This window comes from Gossypium hirsutum, chromosome D10 (assembly GCF_007990345.1).
Source record: "Gossypium hirsutum isolate 1008001.06 chromosome D10, Gossypium_hirsutum_v2.1, whole genome shotgun sequence".
NCBI classification, from domain to species: Eukaryota; Viridiplantae; Streptophyta; class Magnoliopsida; order Malvales; family Malvaceae; genus Gossypium; species Gossypium hirsutum.
Window position 1 is genome coordinate 8,035,962 of NC_053446.1, and position 12,498 is coordinate 8,048,459.

Below are 12,498 nucleotides of genomic sequence, written 5' to 3' on the forward strand. Positions count from 1 at the left end.
TATTGATTGAAAGGTGGAAAAATGATTGAATTGAAAATGTGAGAAATTGTGATTGAATTAGGATTATACATGACTTAAATACCCTATTAACTAGTCGGGCTGAGTCGGATATAGTTGGCATACCATAGGATTGGAAGAGTTCAGGGATACTTCGACCTCGAGTCGATGAGACACTGGGTGTCACTATATTTCTTCGGATAGATTCGATGAGGTACTAGGTACCAACTTTCTTCGGCTTTGCCAATGAGACAGTGGGTGTCAATTATTGCTTCGAACTATCCGATGAGGCATTGGGTGCCATTCTGGTGTGTTTGGTTGGATCCGTGTATCCGCCAAAGTCCGAGTTTTGTTGATAGGGTAAATGATGAAATGATAAACCGAACGAGTTGGTCAAATAAGCTATTGAAATGACATGAAAAAGTTGAATTGCGAATTGAAATATGAAATGAGATTGAGAAATGAACCTAAGGTTCATGATTTGTTCAAACTCAAATTGTGGATATATGATATTGGTTGATGAATTGCTATTGTTGAGATATTGAATTTAAATTGTATATACGAATTATGCATTACATGTTTAAATATTGTTATAACTTGAATTATGGTAATACCACTGAGTATGAAATACTCAGCGTACGGTTGTTTCCGTACGCAGGTCGATAGAAGTCAAAGGTCCCGGTTCAGCATCCAGATTAATCCCGACTTCAGCATAACTTTGGTGATGTATATTTTCCTTTGGGTAATGTGGCATGTACATAGGATGTATATAAAGATTGTTATGTTTTAATATAAATGGTTAAAAAATTGTTAGTATTAAAAGTTTATGAATTATTATGAAAGAAGTTTATCTATTTTGATTTATTTATTACCTTGTTAAATTTTAAATTGATATTATGTTGATTGAGTTTGATTAGAAGTATTTAGAATAGAAAATGTGAATGTGAAATGAATTGGTTGACTGGTTATATTTGAAAATGATATGGTTTTAAATTGCAGGGGGTTTTATGTAAAAACAAGCAGAAATGCTGCTAAAATTTTTCTAAAATTGAATGAAGTCAATTAGTAAAGTATTATATGATTTTATGATTTTATCTTAATGTGTTTGATATTTATTTAAGAATTATTGTAAATTATCTGATATGTCCGGTAATGCCTCGTAACTCTATTCCGGCAACAGTTTAGGGTTAGAGGGTGTTACACTTGCGGTGTGTAGGGTTGGATGGGAATTGAATGTCCTTAACGGTGTATTGAGATGGTCGAAGATGGTGTATAGCAGATGGGATTTAGGAATATTTGCATCTGAATCTGATCTACAATATATATATGAGTTGGTATATAACTAATCTATTCTGAACATGAACTGTAAATAGTTCTGTACCGAATCGTATCTCTAAATTTGAAACTACTTTACAAATGAATACTAGTTGAATAAACTTCTTTTATGTACTGGGTTCACAACTCATTTTTTCTTATTGGATTTCAAGTGATTCCCAACCTTAAACGAGTCAGCGCAGCGGATGCTCGGTCAAACATTTTTTTCTTTAAGTAGTATATTAGGACTTCAGTAAACGATAATAGTATGAATTTTGAAGATTATATACTTAATTAGTTTTCTAATGAATGTGATATGAAGCATGGTTTAACTTTATTGTATTGTGGTGTGACCTTTGGTAATTGACGAGGTAACTCTCTAAACTTGGGCTAGACATCTAGACCAGGTTTAGGGTGTTACATTTAGTGGTATCAGAACCAGGTTTGTCAACACCGGACTGTGTTTGGGCTCATAATGTGTAAGAAAAGTATCTTAGTGATAATTAGTATCTGAACCAATATAGAAACACTGAAACTCTAGTAAACGATCGAGTCTCCGACGTTGACCCTGTAAGTATTTCTATTCTGTTATAAAGACTATAACCCTTAACCTGTTGTGGATAAAATGTTTTGAGGTGAACTGGTGGAATCATCCTACTAGATGTTTGAATTGATCTGTGTATTCTGATATTGTAGCTAGCTTGCTAAAATGAGTTCGAGCGGTAGTCGTGGACATGGTATGCGAGGGCGTCGAGGACACCGAGGAAGAGCTCGAGCTGAGTCATTCTCTATGGGTAGTATGCCAGTCTGCAGACCAGCGAGACTATTGGTACTCCCACTGCTGAGACGGAGTCCCAAACTCTGACAGCTGGGGACGACACACTGTCTCAAGCCATGATTTGGGCACTGGAGAGGGTCGTTGGGACCCATTCGAGATCGGAAGGTCGAGGGTCAGTTACTGAACGACTCTAGTCCAATGGTGCTGAACGATTTAGTGGCGTTATAGGAGTCGCTCCTCCTGTTGCTAAATATTGGCTCGAGGCTACCGAGTGTATTATGACAGACATTGACTGTACTCCTACTCAGAAATTGAGGGGTGTTGTGTCCCTACTCCAAGACAAAGCTAATCAGTGGTGGTTAACCGTTGAGCAATGTGCTTAGCCTGAACAAGTGAACTGGGACTATTTCAAGAAGTTTTCCAAGGTAAATATGTGGGGGCGAGTTATGTTGAGGCTCACCGACGTGAGTTTATAAGCCTAGTTCAGGGCGACCAGTCTGTGGCTGAATATGAAGCCGAGTTTCTATGACTGAATAGATATGCATGGATTTTAGTAGCGTTCAACTACGATAAATGTGTGCGATTTGAGGAGGGATTGAGGTATGACCTGCAAGTTCTGATAGCTCCTCAAAAGGAGCAGGTTTTCGCAGTTCTAGTTAACATAGTGGAGATAGTGGAAGAAGTGAAGTGCATTGAGCACGAACATCGTGATCGTGAGAAGGATTAGAATAAGGTTAAGAGGGACTCGGGTCCCTCTAATTCTGGTCAACGCCCTCAGAAGAGAGCAAGGTTTGATAGGCCCTCGAGGGCCGAGGCACCACCTGTAGTGATTGAGATTCAGCTGTGTGGTGAATGTGGGAAGCACTATTCGAGCGAGTGCTGGAAGAAGTTAGGACTGTGTCTCCGTTGCAAGTCGATGGAGCATCGAGTTAAGGATTGCCCTCATCGCCCAAATTCAGTGTCAGCTACGGTACATATTTCAGCTCTAAATTCAGTTCAACCTCCGAGAGAGGTTCAACAACCATTTAGAGGTCGTGGTACTGGTAGGGGTAGTGGTAATGGATCTGGGAGAGGACAACGAACACTAGGTTGAGGTGTAAGTCAGGTTGAGGCTCGTCAGTCGATACTGGTTTATGTGGCAAGACGCCACGAGGAGAGCGATGATACTGATGCCATTGCAGGTACCTTCTTTATTCATTCTGTTTCGTATTATGCTCTCATTGATATTGAATCTATTCAGTTGTATATAGCTAGTACTATTTCTTTAAATCTGGGTTTAACTGCTGAGAATACTGCTAAAGAATTTTTTGTGATTAGTCTATTGGGGCAGTCAATTCGAGTTGATAGAGTATACAGGCGGGTACCTCTAGAACTCCAAGGTATGGTGTTTCCAGCTGATTTAATGGAATTACCCTTTAATGAGTTTGATTTATTTCTGGGAATGGATTGGCTCGTTGAGTATCGGGTTAGTCTGGACTGTACAACTAAAAGAGTTACTCTAAGACCGAATGACAATGACGAGGTAGTTATAGTTGGTGAGCGTCGAGATTACCTCTCTAATGTAATCTCTGCCCTTGTAGTAGATAAGTTAGTACGAAAGGGGTGCGAGACATATCTTGCTTACGTATCTGATTTTTTCCCCATAAAACTTTCAATCAAAGATATCCGTACCGTGAGGGAATTTCCAAATGTCTTTTCTGAGGAATTGCCTGGAGTACCTTCAGATAGAGAGGTGGAGTTTGGAATTGACCTATTACCAGGTACTGCTCCGATGTCTATTGCGTCCTATCGTATGGTACCGAATGAGTTAACCGAACTAAAAGTGCAACTTCAGGAACTCCTTGATAAAGGATTCATTCGATCGAGTGTGTCTCCGTGGGGGGCACCAGTGTTGTTTGTTAAGAAGAAAGACAGGTCGATAAGAATGTGTATAGATTACCGGTAATTAAACAAGTTAACAATTAAGAATGCATCCCCCTGACCAAATCCACCCACATTAGGATTAATTGTTAATGGTTGATCGACGATCCCGATCTCGCAGATATTTCGATTCCGTCTATGTCGTTACGACCCTTCGAGTATTCCACCAAATTGCCTGAGAGTTATCAGTATTTATCAAATCTGTTCCTATCTAACGGAAATACCCGTTACCGAGAATTGACGACTTGTTCGAGTAATTTCGAGGAGCATCCGTTTTCTTCAAAATTGACTTGCGCTCAGGTTACCATCAGCTCAAAGTTAAAGAGGCTGATGTGTATAAAATCGCCTACAAGACTCGTTACGAACATTACGAGTTCCTGGTCATGCCTTTCGGTTTAACGAATGCCCTGGCGGCGTTTATGGATTTGATAAACTATGTGTTCCAACTGTACCTAGATCAGTTTATAGTGGTTTTTATCGATGATATTCTGATCTACTTTAAAACTGAGACTGGACATGATAATCATCTTCGCTTTTTACTTCAGATACTCTAAGAAAAGCGGTTATATGCCAAGTTCAATAATTGCGAGTTTTGGTTACAGGAGGTCACTTTTCTGGGTCATGTGGTAACTGTGGAAGGGATCCGAGTTTATCCCAAGAAAATATAAGCTATTGTTGAGTGGAAACAACCGCAAAAAGTATTTGAGCTTCGTAGCTTCCTAGGTTTAGCCGGTTACTACTGAAGGTTTGTCAAAGGATAGGTTTGTCGAAGGATTTTCTCTAATTGTGTCACCTCTGATGAAACTACTGCGTAAGAATGCTCCATTCGTGTGGTCTAAGGCACAACAGTCTAGTTTCAATAAGCTCAAGTTCGTTCTGACCCAAGCTCCTGTTTTAGTTCAACCGAAATCGAGTTAGGAGTTTGTGGTATACAGTGATGCTTCATATGTAGGGTTAGGATGTGTGCTTATGCAAGACAGTAAGGTGGTCGTTTACACATTGCGATAGCTAAAAACATATTAGGGTAATTACCCTACGCACGATCTTGAACTAGCTGCTGTTGTGTTTGCTGTAAAAATCTAGAGACACTATCTGTATGGTGAAAGGTGTATTATTTACACCGATCACAAGAGTCTCAAGTATTTGTTAACCCAAAAAGAGTTAATTCTTCGTAAATGTCGATGGTTTGAGTTACATAGAATACCATCTAGGGAGGGCTAATGTGGTAGCTGATGCCTTTAGCTGTAGAGCGGTGGCGGACCTGAGAGCAATGTTAGCTCGTCTGAGTTTGGTTGAGGATAGAGGGTTGTTGGTTGAATTACAAGTAAAACTGATTTGGGTGGAGCAGATTCGAGCTAAGCAATTGAACGACGAATCTTTAGTCCAGCGTATGCAATATATTGACTCGGACAAGAATTCTGATTTTAGTTTGAACAACAATAATTGTTATACTTCAAAGGCCGAATTTGTATACATAATGACAAAGAATTAAGGCATTCGATACTGCAGGAGGCACATAACAGTCCCTATACTATGCATCATGATGGGAACAAGATGTACCAGGATCTCCGAGAGCTTTATTGGTGGCTCGGACTAAAACGAGAGGTAGTCGTTTTTGTATCCCACTGTCTGACGTGTCAAAAGGTTAAGGTCGAATATCAGTTGCCCTCTGGACTGCTTCAGCCAATTAAGATTCCACGGTGGAAATGAGAGCGGGTAACACTGGATTTTGTTACGGGGTTACCTTTAACTCTTACTAAAAAGGATTCAATTTGGGTCATAGTTGATCGGCTGACCAAATCGGCTTACTTCATTCCTATCCAAACGGATTACTCTTTGCAGAAATTAGTTAAATTGTATATAGCCAAAATTGTGAGGCTACACGAAATTCCTGTCTCGGTCATTTCTGACAGAGATCCGCGATTTACATCTCGATTCTGGAAGAAACTCCATGAGACCTTAGGCACCTGACTTAATTTTAGCACTGCATATCACCTTCAGACTAATAGACAGTCGAAGCGAGTCATTCAAATCTTAGAAGATATGCTTCTGGGTTGTATGATAGACTTCAGTGGTAGTTGGGGGAAGTACTTACCGTTGGCGAAGTTCGCATACAACAATAGTTTTTAGTCTAGAATTCAGATGGCACCCTATGAGGCATTATAAGGTTGTAAGTGTCGTACTCCGTTATGTTGGACAGAACTAAGTGAACGCCGGATAGTGGGTCCTGAGCTAGTTTCTAAAACTGAGAACACTATGAAAGTAATTCAGGACCGACTAAAAGCCACATCAGATTGGCAAAATTCTTATGCTGATTTAAAAAGGAAAGATATTGAGTTTTCTGTTGGTGATCAAGTCTTCTTGAGAGTATCATCGTGGAAAAAGGTCATCCGATTTGGATGCAAGGGCAAGCTAAGCCCGAGATTCATTGGACCTTATCGTATCTTAAAGTGGGTCGGACCCATTGCTTACCAATTGGAATTACCGCCGGAGCTGGATCGAATTCATGATGTGTTTCATGCCTCGATGCTGAGACGGTATTGTTCAGATCTGTCGCATATTGTTATGGTTGACGAGATTGAGTTGCGATCGGATTTAACATTCGAAGAAGAACCTGTCCGGATTTTGGAGCATGATGTTAAAGTGCTGAGGAAAAATTTGTCCCTCTAGTAAAGGTTCTATGGCGGAACCACAGTACTAAGGAAGCCACGTGGGAACCCGAAGAAGCAATTTGATGTCTGTAACCGTATTTGTTTCACAGAGGTAAAATTTCGAGGCTAAAATTTCTTTCAGGGGAAGAGAGTTGTAACGTCCCAAAATTTTAGGAATTTAATTGTGAGAATATGGAGTAATTAAATTTCTGTATATGTGGTTCTGTGTTTTGCTTTTGTGTTTAAGGTCTGGAGTTCAAGTTGCATTGTTAAAAAGTTTTGTGATTGTTTTTAAAACAACCTTCATTCATGCGTGTCGTAGTTAAGTTTAATTCTAGGTAAATCAGTGTCAAGAATGAGCCTGTTGGTTCACTAGTTAAGCATCTGTCTGTATTCTGTCTGGTTTCGAGTTTGAATCCCATCATACGCATTAGGAAATATATTTTTTTTGCAAATGCCGGAAGGGATGGTGGTTAATGTAAAACATTCTAAGGAAATGTTATCGTTCTTTTATGTTTCTAAACTTTTAAGTTCTTTGTTTTTGTTGTTCTTTCTTCTTTTTATTTTTCTGTGGTTGATTTTTGTAAATTGGGAAGTTTTGTTGCCTGTAAGGTTTATATTGTGTAAGTTCCATTGTGATTCTCTTTCGTTTACGATTTTTGTTGTATTAGCACTTTTTTATCGAAACAGGATTTTGCTCGTTTACTTGACGTTCTGTTAAACACTCGACTGGTTATTTTGTTTAGGCAAGGATATTGCAAGAGACGTTAATCCAACATGTTACTATGATTTCTCCTGTTTCGTACGAGGTGGGTGTACGAATTGAGTTGGAATTGCATCGAATCTTTCGACATAATCTTAGCGATGGGTTGATTTTGCTAAATATTGAAATTGATGATGTAATTGGTTGTTGAATGATTAATTAGGTTCTAGGTAATCTCCATGTTGTTTCCCTGTCAAAACGAAACCAAGTGCGTAGAGAAACCCTTAATTTTGCATGTTTCGGTCGTTGGAAATGGTGGCTGTCAACGCCACACGGCTAGGTACACGGACATGTCAAACAGACACTTGCGGTGTGTAAGGTTGGATGTGCATTGAATGTCTTTAACGATGTGTTGGGATGGTCAAAGATGGTGTGTAGCGGATGGGATTTAGGAATATTTGCATCTGAATCTAATCTGCAATATATATATATGAGTTGGTATATAACTGATCTGTTCTGAACATGAACTGTAAATAGTTTTGTACCAAATCGTATCTCTGAATTTGAAACTACTTTACAAATGAATACTAATTGAATAAACTTCTTTTACGCACTGGGTTCAAAACTCATTTTTTCTGATTGGATTTCAGGTGATTCCCAACCTTGAACGAGTCAGTGTAGCAGATGCTCGGTCAAGCATTTGTCTTTCCTCAAGTAGTATATATTAGGACTTCAGTAAACGATAGTAGTATGAATTTTGAAGATTATATACTTAATTAGTTTTCTGATGAATGTGTTATGAAGCATGATTTAACTTTATTGTATTTTGGTGTGACCTTTGGTAATTGACAAGGTAACTCTCTAAACTTGGGTTGGACGTCCAGATTGGGTTTAGGGTGTTACATGGCCTTTGAGAATTTCTGGAAGGGTTCCCTTCGAGGTAAAACCCTACAATTTCTAGTTAATGAGTTTGCTCTTATTTTTCCCCCAAAATTAAGATGAAACAATTTGTTTATCAACTTAAGGTGTTCAAAATATTTGAAGGATTTAGCATTTCAACATTTATTTTATTTGTAAGAGATTTTTGTATTTAAAAATGCATTCTGAAAATTCTTGATCAAGTGTTGGACACAATAATGAAAGATTGTGATAAACTTGTTGATCCAAGCGTATTATACGTAGCAACAATTAGTATTTACCGATAATTTTTTATTAAATTTAGGGTAATTTATTAACTAATTGATACAACCATTTATAATTCAATTGTTGATTATTTCACAAAATTCGATCTATAAATATATAAGTTTAAAATTTTTAATTGAATTAATTAATTGCATACGAGGTAATTACTATCTACTAGAAAAATAATAAAAAGAAAATGTAACATAATAGAATAGAAAAAGTAGATACTAAAATTAGTAAAAGAGCAATAAAAATGGAGAATTGAAAAATAAGAACAAAGAGAATAATAAGTATTACAGGGGTAACAAGCCTCTTTCACCAATGATAAGAAAGTTGTGAGCTTGATTTAATCAAAGAACTTGATGAGGTATTAAACGCAACTATAGAAATTGTAATAAACTAGTTGAATAAGGTTACAGGAATGAAGTGTAAGAATACACATTTTGAGTTGGATCGTATTGATGGAGTATGGTTGGGAACATATGGGTGGAGTAAGCTTGGTTTCAATTCACTTTCATATGAGTTACACCATTTTTTCCTCTTTTCATGACTTCAAACTCTTTTAATGGTTAATTGTTTAGGGAATTTGGATCTTTCTTCTAAAAATATAACATTTTTGCTTCGATGAGATTTCTAACCTTATATTTTTAAGTAGAATGATTGTTTGTTAACTTCCGATAATTTTCATAATGATAGCTACAATGCTTATTAATATTTTTAAATTTTATCGCACTCACAATTTGGGATGAATAAAAAAATTAGATAATTAAAACATTACTATAAAAATATGAATTAGTATTTTATACACTAGCAGTGTACTTTTTTTATTTTATAAGTGGCCTTAAAAAGTTGTCATGTATCTCTCTATTTTTAAATTTTTTTTAATATTTTGCTATACCCCTATAGAACACTCATTAGCAGTGTACTAAATATTTTTCCTAAAAATATATCAACAAATGATTATTTGTGAGCAGCAAGGATTTTTTATATAAATTTATTGTTCTTGTGATCAATTACTAAATAATGTTTTTCAGTTGTTTTATTTGAAAATTATATAAAAGTATGAAAATACCCTTATAATAATATTAATTACCTTTAAAGTGTATTTTAGTACTTTCACAACTAAGTTAATATTGAGTTGACTCGTGACACCAACTCAGTCAACCAATTTATATGGATAGGGAAATTTACAAGGCTTTGATAGAATAAGCATAAGGAGGTGAGTCTGAAAAAGTTAGAATAGAAATTTGGTGTACATTATAGGAATTGAGATGAGTTAATGTTTTGTCTTCCTATTATGTTGTTCTTACCATTTTCACTATGTATGCATTGCCCATCCGCTCTTTTCTTTGGTTTCAGCACATCACTGTATAAATTAAACTATCGAGAAAAGGGCTAAATCATATCTAATGAATTTTTTTTTTACTATGTAGACTCTACTTCAATAAAATTTGTTGTCTTGGGAATAAATCTTTTTCAATCAATTAATCCAAATAAGTACTTTTATTATTAACTAAGTAGGATTAGGTAGGCTTTTGGTTTTTCTTTCTTCTAAATAGAGGTTGTACAATGGATTTATAAATATAGATATGATTTACACACTTAACAATCCTAAATCGAATTTGATTTAAAAAGGTATTTCAATCTTAAAAAACTTAACATGAAAATATCACTTGGAATTCAAGTGTATTATACAAGGCAACAATAGACATACTTTTATATTTATGGGTATTTTGAAGGATCAATATTTGATATTTAGAAGTATTTAACACATCACTATAAAATTAAGAGCAATGTTAATAAAATAAAACAATATTATTATTGAAAGAAATCGAGATTGGGAAATGTTAATAATTAGTATTTAGAAGCATTGAAAGATAAAAATGTTCTAGATCTTTATGCCCCCAATGCAACTTGAATCCCACATTGCTAATATATAGTAAACAAAACATAAGGGGTGGTGTATAAGGAGAGAGGATAGGGCAACATTGAAACATACTTACCTGGACAGGGTTAATGAGTGATCAGGAAGACTCATGGCCTAGAGCAGTGACCTACATTGCACTTGGGAGGGGTGTTGCTTTAAGGTCTCCCCAAGAGGGAGAGCCTACGTCATAATTTGTGGCAGTGGGGGCTTGCGTTCGCGCAGCCCCTATCAATTTCAAGTTATGAAAAGTCATTGCTAATCAATTGTAGGATATAATAACAACTTTTGAAGTTGTTTACCCATATGGAAAAAAGAATTATATCCTTGGTATGGCAGTCTCTTTGGTTCTCCACCATAGCCTCGAATTTCTAAAACTTTTTATAAATTTCTAACTTGTTTTCCGAAAAATACACCCTACTCATGCGACTATAAACATCAGTGAACAACAAGAAGTAATGACTCCCACCCAATGACTCGATTTGCATAGGACCACATAGATCAGCATGAATTAATTCTAAACATTCAGTAGCTCTCCATGCTTTTCCAATAGGAAATGGCTTCCTAGTTTGCTTTTCATAAATGCACCCCTCACATAAATCAAGAAAGCCAATTTTTGGTAGTCCAAGAACCATACCTTTATCACTTAGCAATTTTAGGCCTTTAATATTAAGATGTCCATACCTCAAATGCCATAGCTTCGAGTCATCCTTTGCACTTGCAGCAAGAACTAAATTCTCCATGTTTAAAACATCCAATGGAAACATTTTGTTTAGAGTCATGTGGACATGGACTTGTTTGCCTGACTTTTTATTTTTGATGATACATGCATCATCATCAAATATGACAGAATATCCACCAGCCATTAGTTGTCCAACACTTAATAAATTGTATCCTAAATCAGGAACAAATTGAACAATGTCCAAAATTTTTCCTTCTCCATGGCTAGTAAAAAAAATTCACCGTACTTTTCCCTTCAACTTGCATCTCCCTTTTGTTTCCAAGCTGCACCTTTATCTTTTGTGACTCATCAAGCACCTTGAACAAGGATTTGGTGCCTGTCATATGATTCGAACAGCCGCTGTCCACAAATCACAAATCACTTAGCTTAAGGTTAGCATCAATACAAGCCATAAAAAGCTAGTTTTCCTCATCACTTTCTGTTGCAAAGTTAATTTTTTGATCCTTATACCAGCAATCCGCTTTTATATGGCCATATCTGTTGCAATGATAACATTGTATGCCATATTTTATGTTACATTGCTCATTGTATTGCCTCTGTCCATCATTCCTTCCTCTTCCTCTACCTCTACCATAACCACGGCCACGACCACCACAAAATCCTCCTCTTCCTCGATCATTATTTGTTGAACGATCATTGTCGCCTTGATTTGTGAATGTCTCCTTCACTTGAAATGCCTGTTCTCCGCTCTTTTCTGCTGATCTGTTGATTCTCGCCTCATGAGATTGAAGAGACCCCATCAGTTCATCAATGGAGAGAACTGACAGATTTTTGGATTCTTCTATAGCAGCCACAACATGATCAAATTTTGTCGTCAAGCTTTGCAAAACTTTCGCTACAATTATCTCTTCTGAAATGTGTTCACTGTAAGAGCGCAATTGGCCGACTATTGTCCTTATTCGTGACAAAAAATCAGCAATTGATTCCCTATTCTTCACCATCAAGGTTTCAAAATCACGTCGTAGTGATTGTAATTTCACCACTATAACATTTGAATCACATTGATACTCTTTCTGCAAAATTGACCATGCTTCATTCGATGTGGTTGTCGCAACAATTCGTGAGAAAATAGAGTCATGAACCGCTTGCTAGATAATGAACAATTCCTTAGCATCGTTTTTCTTGGTTTTTTTCAATCTCTTTTCTTCTTCTTCATCAGGTTCAAGAATGTCAGCAAACTTGTACTTGACCAAGTCCCAGAGCTCTTGTGATCTGAGCAATGTCTTCACCTTGATGCTCCACCACTCATATTTCTCACCATTGAAAATGGGTATGAGTGGTTGAGAG

At 36.7% G+C, this 12,498-nt stretch overlaps 1 non-coding gene across 1 annotated transcript; it reads left to right on the forward strand.

The window, feature by feature from the left end:
• The first annotated feature begins 10,540 nt into the window (after positions 1–10,540).
• Positions 10,541–10,701, forward strand: LOC121222668 (U1 spliceosomal RNA). Its single transcript, XR_005920025.1, has one exon. It is a non-coding gene; the product is annotated as a U1 spliceosomal RNA (small nuclear RNA).
• The last annotated feature ends 1,797 nt before the right edge of the window (positions 10,702–12,498 follow it).